Here is a 19690-nt window from a genome sequence, read left to right on the forward strand (position 1 = left end):
AATGAGACAACCTTGAAAACTTTGGGGTACTTTTCAAGAGAGCTGAATAGGCAACTCTAAAAGGTGGGTCTGATAAGAAATCAACATTGGTTCCCAGAAAGAAGGAAAGATATAGAATGTTTCCAATATTGGCAATCTTTCCACTAACCATCAGTTAGTAACAAAGAGAATAATGATATTTGTATTATTGCACTGAGGGTTGAAGATCAAATTTGGTAGATATCTAATATACTGCTAGGCATTTAATAGATTTCTGAACAATAGTACCCTAAAAATAAAGATAGACTATTATCAGGAATCTCAAGATGTTTGTTCAAATTCATAATTGTATTATTAGCATCCATTTTATTTTCCTGGGCAGCATCGGCATCATACTCATTTTTCCTGTTTGAGTTCTTGGCCCCACTGCACTTCCTTTCTAAGGCATATTGATGATCTGGAATAATGTTTATTTAAAACATTCAGCACTAGTTCTACCTTTTGTTTTTCTAATTATCTCTGATTGGAGTGGGCTTCTTGACTTTCGCAAATAACATGTTCCATGAAGCATTTCATACTAACCAGCCTCAGTGGTATAGAAAATATCCAGATATACTCTCTAAATTAGTATAATATTCAACAAGGGAATGTGTTGAAGATTAAAAGTTGAAAATGAAAAAAAAAAGATAATCTTAGTACCAAAATCATAGTCAAATTAGGTAGGATAAACATTTAAAGATACTTACTAGAGGGCAATGACTGCCATAATAGAGAAATGGTCTCTGGGATAAAGAGATGAGATCATTTCTTTTCCCTCAGGATTGGCTGAGTACTTTTATGTCTCTCTTGCTTAGGAATACCTAAGAAGAGAATTTATTAGAAAAGCTACTTTAGCCATATTTTGTTATCTTACAAATCTTGTTCCATTTTAAATTAACCCCAAATACTATATTTACCCCCTCCTCTTTATTTTCATCATGGCTTATATACTCATTTTCATGTCTTATTTTCATGTCTTATGGAACGAGCAATTAAATATTCATTTACTCTTAAATACGACACCTTGTCAATTCATTCTTCAGTTATGATGGAATTGAATAATGCAAGTAAATAGCAGAAAAATTAAGAAAATAGAATGTATTTTCAATAAATCATTTAGTAGCACGGAATTAAGCATACAGTATAATAAAGGATGCCACAGGCTATGCTCACTTTTATATTTAAATTCTTTTCTCATAGCACTTTTGTCAACCTAGTTTAATGAACTGTATGGATAAGTGCAGAATACAGTTTAAAATGTTATAATTTAATTTATTCATTGATTCCAAATGGACTTTCTAAAAAATATCCAAGTAAAGTTTTTTTTTTAAACTTATAATGATTTTTTAAAAAGTAACATAGAGTACTCATAGCTATAATTTGGGTATCTTGTCATGTTATCCATTAACCAGGATGTCAGAGCATCATATCTTATTTCATTTGATGTTCTTTATGCCACTGGCAGTTTTGGCTCCATATTAACCACTGTAGACTGCATACTATTTGGATCTTTACATGTTTTTTCCCTTGTCTCTTTTCTGGTTTTAAGCTATCCCATTCACAGTTTTTCTGTCTTGGTCTTTTGGAGTCTTTCTTCTTATTTTGCCATTTATTTCTTTCCTTTAAGTCTATGATGCCTTTTGAATTTTACTTCTTTGACTTTGTTAAACTTCATTAAAGTATGCTTGAAATCTTTAATTATGTTGCATGCCATTAGGCCTGAAGATTACTTTCCATCCTGGCCAACATGCTAAAAAGAGATGACGGTATTAGTTTGCTGTGTCGGCAAAAACAAAGACTGGGTGGCATGGACAGCATTTATTTTCTCACAGTTCTGGAGGGTATGAGTCTGAGCTCAAGGTGACAGCAATGTTATTTCTTGTGAAACCTCTCTCCTTGGCTTGTAGATAGCTGTCTTCCTCTGGTGTCTTCACATGGTTTTCCCTCTGTGTGTGTCTTAACCTCTTCTTTTTATAAGGACTTTATTCAGATTAGATTGGGGCCCACTCATATGATCTCATTTTATCTTAATTACATCTTTAAAAGTTCTATCTCCAAATAGTCACATTTTGAGATACTAGGGGTTAAGTCTTCAACATATAAATTTGGAGGAGACAGAATTCAGTCCCAAACAGTAATGTAGTGGAAAGCTTGTTTTTGTAGTAGTTCCTTTTCCTGAGTAACCTTTAATAGAAATCCAGTGTCCTCATGACCTCATTCTCCTGGCTGTTGAAGGGATCACCCTCCACTGCCCCAGTTGTGTATGCCATTTTAGAATTTATGTTGTGTTTAGACTTTACCAAAACTGCATACACTCTGTTTAAAAACTACTTATCTTGTTATAATTCCTAATCTATGGTGGAATGCTAAAAAGAAGTCTAATTTTACCAAGTGAGATCATGAAGGCCAAAATGATAAACTGCTATGCATTATGAATAATGTATTTCCTTTATACAAGCACCCTCTGAAAATGCATATATTTAATAATAGAAACAAGAATAATGACAGTTATTTCTGGCATAGGGTAAAGCTGATGGAGACATACTTTGGGGGATTATTTGAATTTTGGAAACCTTGAAGTTATGGGGCATGGCTAGTCTTCTGCTATATATTTCTTTGTCATTGTATATAGCATCATTTAAAAGATGATCTTCATTCTTTATGATCAAAATATGCTGTTTGCTGGTTGTTTTGCAGTTTTTTTCTTGTGAAAAACATGAATCTTTAAGCTGCAGTGAGTCTATATTCTTGAGGGATATAGAATGACAATGATTGGGTATCATTATCCACATGATATTTATCTTTGAGCTAAATTAAGTAAAATTAGCATTGGTAAGCACATATTGTGTGCAAAGTAATATGCTTGTACCATATGAGTCTAGATGATTGTGCTAATTTGATGAGAGGAGGCTTTTCACAATATGCCTACAGGCTTTCTACCAAGCCCCTCTGGACTCTATTTTCCAAACTAATGAAGACATGGAATGGAAAACACATGGCTTTCCAGATATGAGAGTCAGTTTAAAATAGGCATTTTGAGGCAAAAATGTTGAGATTTCTGGAATATTTTAATGCTTGATGAAAAATACTTGAAATCTGGCACATATGGTAAGCATCATACCTACCCAAGTATTTTTCCTTTCCAACCTTGCCCTTCATAATTTTCAGTATGTGTGGGGTTAAGGTGGGAATTACATAAGCACCTGGACCCTGCTTTTCCTTAAGATGGAACAAAAGGTGTGAAATAGGGAACACTTCTGTATGCTGGTGTGTTTATAAATCACTTTGGGTTTTCCTCATGATTTGGTCACAAAATGATTGAAAGGTGATGATGTTTACAAATTAATATTTCCTTTTCTGTGAAGTTTAGGCTAGAAGCTTAAGCATCTTCAAGAAGACAGTCCAACAGCTGCTGCCTTGTTGATGAGCTATAGAAATCAGAGACAGGCAGATATAAAAGGAAGTAAGGACAAGAGCAGATGGCCAGAATAGAAGAGTGAATGCTGACTCACCCTTCAGGGCACAGACCCCCATGCTCAGTCGGTGGCAAGTTCTTTTAACTCCTTGTTTGCATGAGATATCACATTAGATATTTTTTTCCAAGAAGAATTTTCCTAAATAGGATGCTCTGACTTTAGCCAAAAGATGATTTATGTTCTTAAACTGAAGGAGCATCTGCTGGAAGCTCTGATTGCAGTTTTAAAGCTGGAAAGTAGAGTTTGTATTATAAAAAATTTCTTGATTTTCTTTACAATGAGGTTACTAAGATGCCACCTAGGCAGATTGTTCAAATTCTGCTTAGACAAATTCGTTACATCACAAAAAAACAACAAAACAACTTAAAATAAAAAAAGTTTAGAAAAATTCCATGCATTCCATATATAACATACATTTCAGTTTATCAGTAGTTGATTTTTTAAAAAAATCCTAATTTTAACTAAAAAATTTGAAAGTCAGTAAATGCTATGTTATTGTTTTATTGCTTATAATTATCATTTAATCCTATATTAAATGCAGCTGAAGAGTTACATTATTGATATTCCAGTTTTCTACTTAAATATCCAGTGCTGCTGACTCCAATAATTTAATAAAAACACTGATTGCTTAAAATAAAATGATGCTTGTATTGTATATTATGGGAACACTTAAAAATTCTGTATAAAATTTGCCTACACCAGTGTCTACACTGCATAGAGTATTAGAATAATTGAATATAGTAATCTAGATATTTTATGCAGCGTGCTATCTTTAGGGTGTAACATTAATAGCTTGTGCATTGCATAGCCAAGTTTATATAATTGCATTTAGACAGGCACATTGATTATAAAGTCAGTCTTTCCATTTGCCCTGCATGTGAACCATACTTATGTATTATTTTTAAAACTAGAAAATGATGATCTTTTTGAGAAGCATTGGTGGTATCTACTCTCAAAAATGTTGACAAGAACCTAGCTGTCTTTTTTTCTTTTTCAACCCCTTCTCCTTTGGGAATGTAAAGCTATTACACAGTTGTCTCAGCTGCTACTTGGCATTCAAACCAGATCCTTGAGCTGCCAGACATTTCTAAATCCCAGTCTTTCCCCTTTTCCCAAGTAGTTTACAGTTACAGTACGGCACCCATACGCTGCATCTCTCAAGGGAACACCCAGCTGACAGCAGCAGGAACAGGCAGTCCTGCTGTTCAGGTCTCTCCATGAAGAGTGTGGCACATTCACAAAGTGACATGCATCCAGCCATCTAACTCAGTGGACTTCTCAAAGGCCAATTTGTATTCCAAATTTGTTCCTCTAAGGCATTCCTCAAGGACAGAGATTCTAAATTCACAATGCAGAAATTTCAAAGCCTCTCAAAGTTTGTAGCAGTATGGGTGGCAATAAATTATTTTTTTCCAACATAAATGATGGAATGTCTATTTCAGTACTTTAAATGCTTTGCAGAGGTTTCAAATGGCCAGTGTTAGCTTTTTGGTGACAGTGACTTCCACATGTGTAAGTACTGATGGCTTGTTCTTTTTTTTTCTTCATTTACTCGAACTTTTGTGTGTGTGTGTGTGTGTAAACACAAATGTCTGAGACAAGAAATCCAATTTAAAAACCTGTTATGTTGTGTTGAATGTTAAAGTGACAAGGAACTTGTTTTTGATATCTGTGTTAACAAACATCGTGAAAGAAAAAAAGTTAATGTACCCTTGGAGCTACTATTTAAATGACTTTAGCTTTATGGTCTTTTAATGTGGGACCCTTCAACCTGGAAATGAGGTAGATTTTCCATCCTCTGACTCCAGTCTGCTCAGCAGGGTAGCTTCCCCACTATGCTCTGAGCAGCTGTTAGTAGCAGGAGAAACAGTGTCCTGCAGTAAAATTGATGGCTTTAACCTACACCGCTCTGCAACCCTCAAAGCTCCACTTATTGTTGGGTCTCTTAGCACCTGCTCCCCAAAGCACCCGATCTTTTCTCCAATTGGTCTAAATGCAAACTCCAAAAAGAGGATGGCTGCCCAGAAAAGCCGTAAGGTGGTTCTGTGAGAATTGTGAGGAATTGAGTGCCTGTTAGTGTTGAGGTCTTCATGAAGATAACAGGAAAGGTCTGCCAAGGCAGGGGTTTTATTGTGATTAAGATCTTAGTTCTAAATCAAGACATGGCAGCCAGTATCCCTAAATCATTCCTGTGTAGACACTGGGGAGAGGACAGAATGCATTAAGTGAATTTCCAGCAATATTGAGCCTTGCAAATTCCCCTGGTCTTCCTGGAAGCCTCACATGTGGATAAGTAACACCTACTTGATATTTCCTTTCAGATTCCTGAGGATCAGTTGTCAACCCTTTGAAATGTCCCTTTCAGTATAAGACAGGAGCTGGTATTGTCATAATTTGGTAACATGCGGGAAGCAGTTCAGCCTTACGTGTCAAGAGTGATTGGTGTGACGGCAGAATTGTTAATCTTAATTTTAAAATGCCATAATACTTCATTTTAGCAATTAATAACTGTCATCCTGTCTTTAAACAGGGGATTCTGGTTATACCTTACTCCAATTTAATGTCAAAATGATATTCAAATCAATTTGCAGGCAACTTTTCTTGATGAAATGCATGAATTATTTATTCTTGTCATAATGTAGTCTTATGTGTTCCTTTATCATGCATGAAGACATGTAAAGTGATTTGCACATACATTTTATTCTTTTGTTTGGATCACAACTTTAAAATATTATAAAATTTGGAAAGCTAATTAAACGTAGCCATCATATACAACTTTTAAAATAGTCTACCAATAGTCTACCAACTTGGATATTTGGAACAACTCATCCTTCCCCAGCCATTTCAGTGAAATGTAGTTTTCAATTTTTTTTAAGAAAGGTATGCTCCAAGTTTGTAGTTAAAACAGTTTATCTTAGAAAAAAATCATCGTGAAATACACAGTAGTTGGCCAAGCCAAACAATAACAATAAAATAACTAGTAGGAGAACTATATATCCAGTTTAGAATGGCAGCATGGAGTTTATTTCTCCTTCAAGGAGAACCATTTACCTAAAACACTACAATAATTTTGCCACTTTGTAAGCCCTCCCCCTCTCCCAAAAAACGTATGCGGGATTAGATGCAAAAAGTATGGAAACTCTTAAGGCATTCTATTTAGGAGTTCCTTGCACATAGCAGTGGGATTTCTCAGAAGACAATTTGACCATTGACAGAATTATGTCACTCTCAAGACTGTCTCTTTAAGAAGCTGTTATTTGCCTCAGAATTCTCACTTAACAGAAAACCCAGCAGGTTTGCTTGCTCCACGTAATTTCACATTAAATTTGACTGAGAAATTTGTATTAAGAGGTAAACATGCTCATATATTCAAACATAGAATTTTAAAATACAGACTATTTTCTATGTATTTTAAATAAGATATTAAAATAATTTATGTAAGAAGACTACAGGTACATATAAATTTCATGTTAAGTTCAGAATAAGAATATTCAGAGGTATGGGAATGAAAAATACCTATATGTGATTAAAAAATTACTTATCTGATTTCTGAGGAGCAGACATCATTGGTGTAGAATCCCATCACTGAAAACCGTAAAATGGAATATGAAAAGTTGACTGACCTATTAAACAAAAACATTCTATTATTCTAGTTTGCTAATTTCAATGAAAAAGAAATCGAAGATTGAAGTGTGTTGGTGTAAAACATTGGTAAGCTGAAATGGGTAGAGATTGTTGGATTTGTCAAAGAGAGGAGTTATGTTTTTCTCCCAGAATGTTTCCATATTTTAGCACATGTCACACAATCTTTACTTCTGAACACTGAAGAATATGACCCCTTTGTCAATGTCTGTAAGGGAGACTATTTCTATAGTTATCTATTGCTGCATAACAAATTGTCTTGAGACTGAAAAACACAAGCATTTTTTCACTCATAGTTTTTATGGGTCAGAAATTTGAAGACGGCTTAACCGGATGGTTCTGAGTCAGAGTCAAGTCAAGTTATTGGTTGGGGCTACTATCATCTGAAAATGTGACTGGCTCAGGTACATGACTGTTGGCAGAAGACCTCTATTCCTTAATGGTGTTGACAAGAAGCCTCAGTTCCTGGCCATATGGACTGCTATATAAAGTTATTTGAGTGTCCTCAAGTATGATATATATATGATGCAGGATATGGCATCTGGCTTCCACCCTAGCAATTAATCAAAGAGAGAGTAAAGAGAAATTTGCAAAGTCTTTCATTATCTAATCTTGGAAGTCACACACCATTATTTCTGTCATGTTCTATTTGATGAAATGAAGCCATCAAATCCAGCCCACACTCAATGGGAGGGAAATTAAGCTCTACTTCTTGAAGGGAGGTGTATCAACAATTTGTGGATGCATTTTAAAACCACTTATCTCTTTTACTTTCATTTTACTTAAAACTTAAAAACTATATATTCTGTTCTATTCCAATGCATTTTTTAAACAATTTTGTCTTTAGTCATTGTTCCCAAAGCTCAGATATATTTGCTACTTTCGAATGAACCAAAAAAGCATAAACGCATAATAACAACTTTCTTATCTAAAGAAACAAAGTTGTTAATTAAAATATTAAAATGTAAAATAAAGCTGAAATTTGAAAACATCAGGTGGCACATCTGATTCACTGGATCTATAGACCGTATAAGCCATGGAATGCTGATTAGTGAGCCTTCAGAAAAATGACAGCCTCTTATAAAAAATTGGTGTGGAACATGTATTTTCTACAGCTTATAGAAACAAAATAACATGTTAAACTCGTTAAGTATTGTTATTTGATAAACCATATTTTAAGTTTAGAATTGAGTACAACTTCCTCCAAAAGGCGTATGTCCTGTTTTGTTTAGGACTCAGTCCTGTGTAAAATCACTGAATGCAATGATGTCCAAAGACACTAAAGGTGAGTAATCTAGACGACTTTTCACATTAGTTTAAAGATTGGCAGTTAATTCTTTTCATATATGCCCTGTTTATTCATATTCTCCTTTAAAGATAGTAGATTTTCACATCATTTTTTTGCCATTCAGTAACAAGTAGAATGTCTGTGTCCTCCAAAAACTCTTAAGTGCATTCGCTGCAAACAATGTAACATTAATACCTGGTCAATACTTCAAAATCAAGAATTCTTCTTATTACTGTCTAACCTGCCATCCCTTTATATTGCTAAGAAAACTCTGTGAAATAGTACTGGCCAAGTTTCATGACTGAGTTTCAGTTCTTACTATCAATGTGATTATTCTCTTTGGGAGGAATGATCCTTAATGACAGTTCACTGCTAAGGTATTATTATTTATTGTTCAACAGAAAAGAGAAAAGCAGATTATCATGCAAATTAAAGCAACTAGTATGGAAATTCGGCTTGGTAAAATTTCAGCTGTGACCATTTTATTATTTTATCTTGTGATACGTAGTAAAAAGTTTGTGCTTCTGTTTAATGTTTTAATCAGTGAGGGGTTACTGATGGCTTTGGGACAGCTGTGTATCATAATTTATATTGGTGGGCTTAACATGCATAGAAAGATGGGGAGAGTCCATTCAGGAGGCTGTTTCTAAGTGTAGATGAAGTATGTTGCCAACATGAAAGGTTATTCCATATATAGTACAAACCTTAACATTTTTTTTTGTTAAGTTCAAATTTATTTCCAAATTCCCATTTAAGGCATTGTATTATTACTTGTTAAGGCTTTAGTAGTAGTTTTCTTTTTGTTTTGCTTTTTAACATTTATTAATTAAAATTTTTTTGTTTTTATACAATTTTTACTTTCCATTTACAGTTATTACAAAATATTGGCTATATTCCCTGTGTTATGGACACATCCTTGAGTCTGTCTTATACCCAATAGTTTGTGCCACCCTCTCCTCTACCCCTATATTGCCCCCCACACTGGTAACTATTAGTTTGTTCTATATGTAAGTTTGCTTCTTTTTTGTTACATTCATTAGTTTGTTATATTTTTAAAATTCCATGTAAAAGTAATATCATATAATGTTTTTCCTTCTCTGTCTGACTTACTTCACTTACTGTGATACTCTCTAGCTCCATCCATGTTGCTACAAATGGCAAAATTTCATTCTTTTTCATGGCTGAATAGTAGTCTATTATATATATATGCCATGTCTTCTTTCTCTATTCATCTGTTGATGGACACTTCACTTAGGTTGCTTCCATATCTTGGTGATTGTAAATAGTGCTGCTATGAATATTGGAGTGTGTGTATCTTTACGAATTGGTGTTTTTTTTCCTTTTTTTTTTTTTTTGATATGTACCCAGGAATTGCTTGGTCATACAGTAGTTCTGTTTCTAGTTTTTTGAGAAACCTCCATACTGTCTTCCACAGTGTCTATACCACTTTACACTCCCACCAGCAGTTTACAAGGGTTCCCTTTTCTCCACATCGTGGCCAACATTTGTTATTTGTGTGCATTTTGATAAAGCCATTCTGACAAGTATGAGGTGATATCTCATTGTGGTTTTGATTTGCATTTTCTTGATGATTAGTGATGTTGAGCATCTTTTCATGTGCTTTTTGGAAGGCTTGAGGTAGTAGTTTGAGTAGTTGAAAATGAACACTTCACTAATATTGATGTGTAGGATAAATGATAATATAAATACTAAAATGAATATTTCTTTGAGATTATTAGTGTGGTTTAACTCTAGCTGGAGATCAGATGTAGATTTAAATTAGAAGATTTATGAAAAAAATAAATTAGAAGATTTATGGATATTCCTCAAAAGAGCTAGAATTTTATGTCTTGTAATTTTTGTCTTGTAATGCTTAGGGAACCCAAAGTGCTGTGGAAATTTTCACCTTTTGTTTACAATGTTTGTTTGTAGGAGAAGCATGGAAACTTCTGGGAGGCTGACAAGCCAGTGACTTTCATGGACGATTAAGCATCATGGGAGGAAGGAGAGCTGAAAGTGTTTCCCATTCTACCCAGCTGTCTCCTGTGGCATCCCTTTTTCTCTGAAACCCAGGCAAGGCAGACTTAAACTCCACCTACCTAGATGTAGTGGCTCAAAGCCATCTCTGTCTTCCCAGACCTCATTTCCCTGCAGAGTTCCATCTTCTAGTTTAATCATTGTAATTATGGTCATGAACAAGCCTCTTTTGATGCATGATTCTTCCTGCTGCTGGTCACCCCTTCAAGTGTAGTCTAGCCACATATTTTAACTTTTTTTCCCATGGGCTATAGCATCCTTGGAAAGGCCACTTTTTTACACCTTTATCATGTAGAGGTCATATAGAGGTGAAAATAGGGCTTAGTTATATTCTTGATCACTTGATGTGTAGAAGGCATCAAATTCAGTAATCTTGCACACACTTTCCTGATCCTGCTTGATGGGGGCAGAGGATTTCATATTAGTCCTTTAATTGTGTTTTTCAATTTTTTTGGAAAGATAATTGCTCATATACTTTATCAAGCTTCTAAATGATGTGCTAAGTGGTATGGACATCAAATTATTGACTCTGAATTGATTTAAAACACACATACTCTTACACATAAATATATATTATATGGTCTGTAGTGCTGAAAGTTTGAGAAAGCTTTTGGTGTGGCCAGAAACCTAATGCAGCAGAAACTGGCTTTTGTTACTGTGGTGCAGTCGGCAATTACTTGCTTAACCTCAGGGCTTTGTTGGCTGATCTGTCTAACTACTTTTCTCCCTCAGCCTAAGAGAGATTAATACTAGCAGCCAAGGTTCTGGGCTCCTCTAACATGGCAGATGGTGGACATCACCATACTTCAGGCTTGCCTGTCGGACATACTTGGACTGCCTGCCAGCTGTGGCGACAGTTAACTAGAGAAAAATTAACTTTACAGAGGTCAAGTCTTGGAATGTGAGCAACCCTGGGAGTCTGATTAAGAGCACAAGATAAAAGATGGAGGAAGTAATGTAACGCTCAGGAGTGGACCATAGGGGGATTGTAAAGCTCAGTGGTAGAGCATTTGCTTAGAATGCATGAGGTCCTGGGTTCAATCCCCAGTACCTCCATTAGAAAAAAAAAAGTATGGACCACAGACTTTGCAACCAGACCATTTGTTCAAATCCTGGTTCAGCCAGTATCTGTATTACTGGGCATTAATTATTTACCTTCTTTATTGTATTATTTTTTATCATTAAATAAAGATATAATAGTGCATACTCCGCATGATTATCGTAAGGATTGAATGAGTTTGCATATGTAAATCACTCAGGACATTTGCTGCCATGTTTTAAGCCCTATGTGAGTGTTTTCTATTATTATTTAAAAGACTGCACAACATATCTTTCTCAGTCTTCCACTTTTCTATTGCAGGGCATAACACATCATTCTAATTTACAGTTTCACAATAATTCAAGCATCCATGTATATTTTTATAACAGATTTCCCTAAAACCAAGGAACAGTTCTCTTTACCTCTCAAAGTATTCTTTTATCAAGAAATCATAAACTATTGTGAAGTTTGTTAACAAAGATGGCAGCTCCTATTAGGCACAGATAACATTTGCAGGTGATAATAAAGCTGAGAGAAAAGGAAATGCAGATTGTCTCAATATTGTACATTTTAAATTTAGTCAGCTACCAAATGTCTCTTTCCTCTCCTTTTTCTTAAACCCTGGAATCTGTGCTGACTGAGCCCATCTGGGGAAAGCACACCAACCAGATGGCTGTTGAGAACTATTGGGGAGGCCCTGCGGCAGTGAGAGCAAGTTTCAGAAAAGAAAGCTCTTTGGGATACAATGAATACAGGCCTAATTTATATTTTAGGGCTTTTGAAGGAGATTAAGGCCAACAGTGGCATGATTTTAAACTGCATTTGGGAGGGTTTTGTCTTTATGCCAGTGAAACTGATTATAAGTTCGGGGAGCTTTGGAAGTGTGAAAAGATTCCCTAAAAAAAGGGAGGCTGAATAATTGTATAGCTGTGCAGATTACAAACAGTATGTAAAAAGGATTGAGGTTAAATAGCCTCATCAAAGCAATGTCCTCTTCAATCGCTTATTGTCACAGGGATTATGACTTTAGGAGAGGTATAACCAGCAGGGGATAAAGGAATGGCATTCTCCTTCCTTTTTAATGCCAAAGCACTTGTGAACAATTGATAACAAGGGATTAGAAACCAAAAATATATTGTGGTCTTGTTCTATTCAGACTAATGTCAAGGTTGAAGAGACATGGTTCATGAACTTGAGAAGCATTAGTGCACTTGTTATGCAGCATCCGCAGACCTTATGTGTCTAGATTCCTAGCAAATACCATGATGACAAAAATTAGTTCTGGTCTAAGTTAATCAGTAAATCAGACACAGATACTCATCTGGCATTTCAAACATGGATCTTAATCCTCCTCTCATCTTCTCTTTATTAGATGGCCAATATTAGATTTACTTATTTCTCTGAAGGTCCGTTTTCCTTTGGGAGATGTCTCATAACACATGATGAAGGATTCTGGAACAATAAACTGAAGCTTAATCGACACCAGTCTATATGAAAAATGCAGTGAATGTTTATCATTTTTCTCCATGCTTGGTGACTCTGCCATTCAGCCACATTTTGCAATTCATAGTTGCCTCAGATAGTTTGTGACTGACTCCATCATGACTATTGATTAGTTATTCATTGATTAATTAACAGCTGTGTGTTGAGGACCCATATGTGCTGGGTGCACAGGAATGCAAAGATGAACACTCTTTCTCCCTTCAGGCAGCTCACTCTCTAGTAGGTTGGAAATACCAAAACTTGTCATACAAAGTTCTAAATTCAATGACAGAGGTAAGTTCAGGGCATTAATATAAACCCTGTCCCTCAAACATAAATAGAGAGGCAGAAAATGAAGCAGGTGGATGAGGCAAATGAAAAAATAATATAATATGTGAAAGCTTGTTTGAGATTTCTGAACTAGTGATATAAATTTGGTAACCATCCAAGTGAGTGGGTAAAATTCCCTAATGAATGGCTTCCAGATGGGAAGGCTCTGAAAGATCTTTAGTCCTGTTGCATTAGTTATCTCTTGCTGTATACCAAATTACTCCCAACCTTAGCAGCTTAAAACATTTATTATCTCATACACTTTGTGAAGGTGAGGAATCTAAGAGTGGTTTAGCTCAGTGGTTCTGACTCAGACAACCTGTCATTATGGTCTGTAGTCATCTTAGTTTCCACTGGTAGAAGGTCCACTTCCAACTAGGCTCATTCACATATCTGTTGACTGGACTCCCCAGTTTCTCTATATGTGGGCCTCTCTATAGGCTGCGTGGATATTCTTAGAAGGTGGAAGCCTATTCCCATAAAGCAAGTGATCTGATTAAGAGAGTGAGCCAGAGAAATTATCCTCCTGGAGATGGAGTCTTTGGGGACAAGCCATAACTTTTGTCATATTTTAGTCATCAGAAGTATGACCTGAAATCTAGCCCACACTCAGGTGCCTGAGAATAAAGTTTTGTCCCTTGAAGGGAAGACAGTTTTGAAGAATTTTTGGACATATTTTTGAAACTATCAAATTGCTGTAACAAAAATAAATCCTGGATAAACTAAAAAATCATGCTTTCCTTTAAAGTCACTGGCAAGCTGTGGATGCATTGAAATTTGAAGGAACTAAGTAAGTTCCAGGAGGATAATGTTTTCTAAAAAGACTGAGGGTCAAAGGATGCTTCTATGCCTGGAGTCAGTTGATGAAGCTGGGATAGGGACGATGCTGACATTTTTCCTTAAGTACTTTCTCATTTTTCCTTGAATTGATGATTAATCACCAAGAGTCTGTCATTATCTCTCTTCAATGAAGCAAGACAGTTCAGGAGTTTTCACCTAATTCCTAACCCTTATTTTGATCACTTCCCTAGTTTCTTTCTAGTAGTAGATACGTTGTAGCAGCCATTGGGGCCCCTTCTACCAGTATGCCATCCAGTGAAATCTTTAACCATTGTATTATAATAGAATGTTAGGGACTATCCACATTCTGCAAACTACTGGTGTCAAGATTCTCATTGCTAGGTAGCCATCATCTGAGAAGGGCGTGGCAACTAGGGGATCAGACTCCTCAGGGAGGAAAGTCATCCCACCAAAACTGTTATCCTACCAGAATAGGAATTAGCTGAAGGAAGGGCACTGTAGAATGGATGATAGAGAAGGGAGATGATTAAGTATCAGAATTTCCAGCCAGGGACCAACCCTGAGGACTCTGCATATGGATGACCAAGGTCTGCATACAGGGGTCATGGGAACAGACTTGCATGCCAAGAATGCTGACATCAGCTAAAGGCTGAGTCAGTCCTCTGATAAGCTAATGATAGAGGGCACAGAAGGAATCTCCAGGGTCATGCATAGTTGCCTTTCGTCATTAACATTGTAAAAATGTTTATTCTTCCAATATTAATTAAAAAAAATCAATATGAATCCCAAATAAAACTCCAGCAGGTTATTTTGAAAAGTTCAACTTATTATAAAGTTTATATGGTACTACCTATCTTTTTCTTAAAGAAAGGGAGCCTACATCCTAAATGTTATGAAGATATGCTATACAAACAGTAATAAAAATAATTTGGCACTAGGGTAGGCACAGCATACAGACTATTGGAACAGACTAGAGCAGGGTTCCTCAACCCCAGCATTATTTGTATTTTGAGCCAAATAATTTGTTGGTGGAGTGGGAGAGAGGCTGTTCTGTGCAACGTAAGTGGGTAGCCTATATCATTCATAGGTCTGAAGGGGCCAAAGGAAGGAATGATTATCAGAAGGTATCAGAACTGCACCTGTGGTAGAGGCATGTGGTAGACTAATGCAGCTACTGCCAAATCATGGTCTAGAAGGCAGGAAGTCAGCAGAATAACTTTTCTCCTATTGTCTGAGCATACTTGGAAACCAGAAGGCAAAGGAGGCTGGCTGAAGCAGTTGACTAAGGTCAGTTTCTTGGATCACAAAACAGGATGGAGAAAATTGACAGTTGATCTACAGGGGCATAAACAGATTGCTCAGCACTATTGAAAAATATAATTTCCAAAAACTATGCCTTAGAAAAATAACTGATGGATTAAAGTCTAAAAAATAAATATATTTCAAAGTGAAAAATTAACAAATAGTGACATCAGTGGGGATTGCAGAATAATAAGCTCTGAAAAGCCTCTTGTCCATTTATGCAATGACAGCACTGGTAAAAATGATCAAAGTTAACTTTTCAGAATTTTTGAAATTAACCAAAGGCTTCCAACAATCTGAGGAGCATTTATTGAAAAAAAAAAAAGGTTAAATTGCAAAAGGAACAGTGGGCTTGGTGTTTTGCCTTGCAGTAGTCCCATCTCTCTCTCTCCAGCTCTGCAGTAGCATTGAAAACCAACTGTTTTACTGTTTGTTAGTCATTATGAAAACCTACTGTAGCCAAGAACTCATTGAAGGGAGCAGAAGAAATCTGAGGCTCCCCAAAACCTCCATCCCTGGAGAATTGTCATTGTTGGATTTGTCTGACAATTCCCTGGAAATCCCTACTTGCAGGGCTTGTATTTATTTAACATGATTCAAAATGTAATCATTGTGAACATTTTTTCCTTGAGACATTTGTTGAAAACAATCAGTGGTCATTTTTAAACTTTGAAGCTGCCTGAAGTGGTGATAACAGTTGAGATCAAACAAGAAGCTGACCAAAAAGCTTAAAAGGAAATGTTAGGTAATGAGATGGACAGACAAGGCTTTGGAAAGCCTTGAAATAATCTTGGGAGTCGAGAAGGCTGCACACATGTGCAAGACTGTGTGTATGTCCAAGAAAGACCTGAGAAGTCTCTCATCTTTGATGGATCTTGAAGTTCTGTGCAAGCAGAAAGTAAAGACTAAAGCAGAATTTTGACTGCCAGGGAGATCACTGAAGGTGTACCTCAACACACAAACATAGTCTGTTGGTGAAATGCTTCAAGGCATTTAAGGACATCTCTGTTTAATCATTAGCTGACCACTAATAAAGCAAAGACTTCAGTGGCTGCATATGACAAAAAGTACATACTTTACAAAATGAGTTCAAGAAACTCACTAAACAAACAAACAGCAGCAGCAACAACAACAATGAACAACAACTACCCAAAACTGGGGAGTGGGTGGGATCTGAATTGACATATGACTTAAAGTGTCTAGATTTAATTAAAAAAAGATATAAAGTATCTAGATGTAATTAAAAAAAAAGAATTGTATGAAGCAAAACAGTATGGTCCATGTGTTAGGGGAAAAAAATGGACAGCAGACTAAAAACGGTTCATGAGGAAGTCCAGACATTGAAGTTACTAGACAAAACTATCAACTATTTTTCGTATGTTCAAAGAACTAAAGGGAATCACTTCTAAAGAACTAAAGAAACATATGAGATTGGTGACTCACCAAATACAGAATATCAATAAAGAGATAGAACTTACTAAAAACAAAAAGCAAATAAAAATTCTGGAGTTGAAATCTATAATAAATTTGAGGAAATTTTCACTGGAGGGCTCAACAGCAGATTTGAGCTGGCAGAATAAAGAATCAGCAATCCTCAAGATAGATCAGTGGAAAGTATCTAGTCTAAAGAGCAGAAAGAAAAAAGAATGAAGAAAAACTGAAGAGAGCCTCAGAGACCTGAGAGAGCAGCTTGAGCTGGCTGTGTCCCTCCACCCAAGGTCACTGCTCCTCTGTGGTTGTAGACTTCAGTATGAACCCCCTTTTTCAGGCTTGGCAACCACTCCTTGCACTTACTTTTTTGAACCTAGGGGTTGTAGAGTTCTGCAGCTTCTAACCCTGGGCTAATGAAATAACCCTTGTGATTATCCTAAATCCAATCCACATCTTTTAAAAATAGTCCATTTGTAAATATTCTCCTTAAAATTGTCTTATTTGAGTAATAATTATACACATTTATTATACTAGACAGGTGGAGAACGCCTAGTTGTCTGTCACTAGGGTAATAAAAAGTAAAATAGTATTATATGTTCCATGGAATGCTATTTCACTGCTAGAAGCAATGAATGAGATATATTTATAGTAACATTCATATACTTTACAACACATTGCATGAAAAGAAAAGCAAGACATAAAAGAAAACTTTTAGTATCATAATTCTGTAGTTTTGTGTACATTTAAATCCCATGGAATTCTATTATTTTTTCACCATACAGAGATACTCAATGACATGTAGTATAGTGGGTAGTCAATGAAAAAAGAAGGAAATGAGAGTGATATCAGGAATAAAGGGAAGAATAAGATTCTATATGTGAGGGATCTTTCATGGACAAGTAGATTACATCATCAGCTGAAGAGTTGAACTCTTGCATAAATGTCCAGAAAAAAGCAAATACATAAAAATAAAATTAGTAGTCTTGATTAAATGATTGGTCAAATTTTTTGATTCTAAAGTTCTTTTATGCCATAATTATGAATTTAAGATATCTTAAGATGAAACTGGGCAGCCCCATTCAAAAATGACATATTAATGTTTATTTTGCCTATAATGTGACCATTCAATACAAAAGTAGAGAATTCAGCCTAATGGAAGTTGCCCTTTTGGCCAGTTAGGAAAGGATGAGAGATAGAATCATGGGTGGATGGGTAAAGTAGAACTTTAGGATGTGGTAATTAGAAGACTTTCAGGGGTAGAATGAGAATATAGACGGAACAAGGGGTGAGGTGATACTCAAGAATGGGACATCACACGTCTCTGCTCATTAATTGGCTATACAGTTTTTAGAAAACTACATCATATTGTTCTTAATGCTGCATGTTGGTGCTTTATTATATTGTCACATGAAATTATCTATAAATTAAAATTATGATAATAATGACATATACTTTTGACTTTGAATAGTTCAAATCATCAGAAATGATGGAAGCCATTGATCATTGATGGGAAGGTTAAAAAAAGGTAGATTTAATTGTCTGGTGAAGGAGAGGTCTTTAGGGGGGTGGTCAGGAAAGAGAAATGCCAGGTGTCACTCTATTTAGAAAAAAGGGATGACTGTTTATTATTTGATTAACATTTCATGTGCTTGTCAGGCAAACCCAAATAATTTAGATGTGGGAGGATGTGGGCTGTGTAAGATTTATTTGGCTTGATAAATGTGGGAAGATTTAGCAGGAAGATTCTAAACATAGAGAACAGATACTTTTAAAAGGAAGACTGCTTTGCTTATGACATTAACTAATAAAAGCAGAAATAGTTTAATACAAGCTGTTTCTTCATTTGGGGATATGAAGATGATTTAACTTTAATTATCACACCACTAACTTTAAAGCGGTTGTGTATTCTTAGTGGACTGGTTGTGTAGGCATACCCCAAGAAAGTGGCAACCCACAAGTAGCATCTGAATGTCTTCCTTATTGAATGTCTTTGGAAGGGAACTCTATGTATATAATTGCTTATAGTATGTGATCTGAGATTAAATTAAATAAGCTATGTTTATTCTGTGGAACAAAAAGGGGGCAGCTGGATACCTGTGGTGCCAGTCTCTAACCATAGTGAATCTCTGCCAGGTTCAGTGTATCTCCTCCGCATTGATGAGATATTTTCAGATGTAGCTGTAATGATTGAATTACAATTTTGGGTAGTCTCATTGTAAAAAAGGGAATTCTTCATTCACAGAAAAGGTAAAGGGGAAAGAGAAATGTGTCCTCTAATATTAAAACAGTTTAGAGTCCAGTCTTGCCAGATAATTACATAACTGGCAGTCAAAAGCACTGTAAGATTTTCAAGACCTGGAAGTCACAGTCTTTGGTACTACATCTGTTTCATATGCATGTTCCAGCCCCTCCAAATCAAAACAGCAAAGGTTTCTGTTGTCCTGTTTTCCCAGCCAGTTGTTATTTGTGCTCAACTGTGCAAGAAGCATGCCTCCCAAATGACTTAAGTTTCTGGGTGAAAACAGAAAAGCAGGTGGGAGCAATGCTGTGACTCTGTAAGGCTTTCAGAGTATTGAAGCTTCCTCCTCTTATCTCTGAGCAGGGAAGTGCTTTCTGAAGTGATGTGAACATTCACCAGATCTTTGTTTTACTTTGAAGTGCCTGCCTTTCCAAACAGTTCTGACTGGTCTTTGGGAGGAAGTGGAATTCTCTAAGCTGGGTGCCTTATGGAGCATGGGGAGTGGCTGGTGTACAGCTGGTTTTAAGAGAGTAGGAGCTGAAGCCGAGACAATTCTCTCTCCTTGGAAAGTTTAAATGCTCCATAGGCTTTTAATAAAAACAACA

General features: G+C 35.9%; 1 protein-coding gene and 1 non-coding gene across 11 annotated transcripts in view; both read left to right on the top strand.

The window, feature by feature from the left end:
* PROS1 (protein S) overlaps positions 1-19690 on the top strand; it is a 269581-nt gene that overhangs the window by 217889 nt on the left and 32002 nt on the right. For 3 of the 10 annotated variants that reach the window (XM_072967074.1, XM_072967048.1, XM_072967054.1), the window contains exons 17-18: positions 8369-8421; positions 10357-10497. The exons of 5 other annotated variants lie outside the window; for them this stretch is intronic. The gene's annotated coding sequence lies outside the window, so the exon portion shown is untranslated. The remainder of the gene's footprint in view (positions 1-8368; positions 8422-10356; positions 10498-19690) is intronic. 2 more of the 10 variants (XM_072967058.1, XM_072967064.1) reach the window with 2 other exon arrangements.
* Positions 11442-11517, top strand: TRNAS-AGA (transfer RNA serine (anticodon AGA)). Its single transcript has one exon. It is a non-coding gene; the product is annotated as a tRNA-Ser (tRNA).

This window comes from Vicugna pacos, chromosome 1 (genome assembly GCF_048564905.1).
Source record: "Vicugna pacos chromosome 1, VicPac4, whole genome shotgun sequence".
NCBI lineage: Eukaryota > Metazoa > Chordata > Mammalia > Artiodactyla > Camelidae > Vicugna > Vicugna pacos.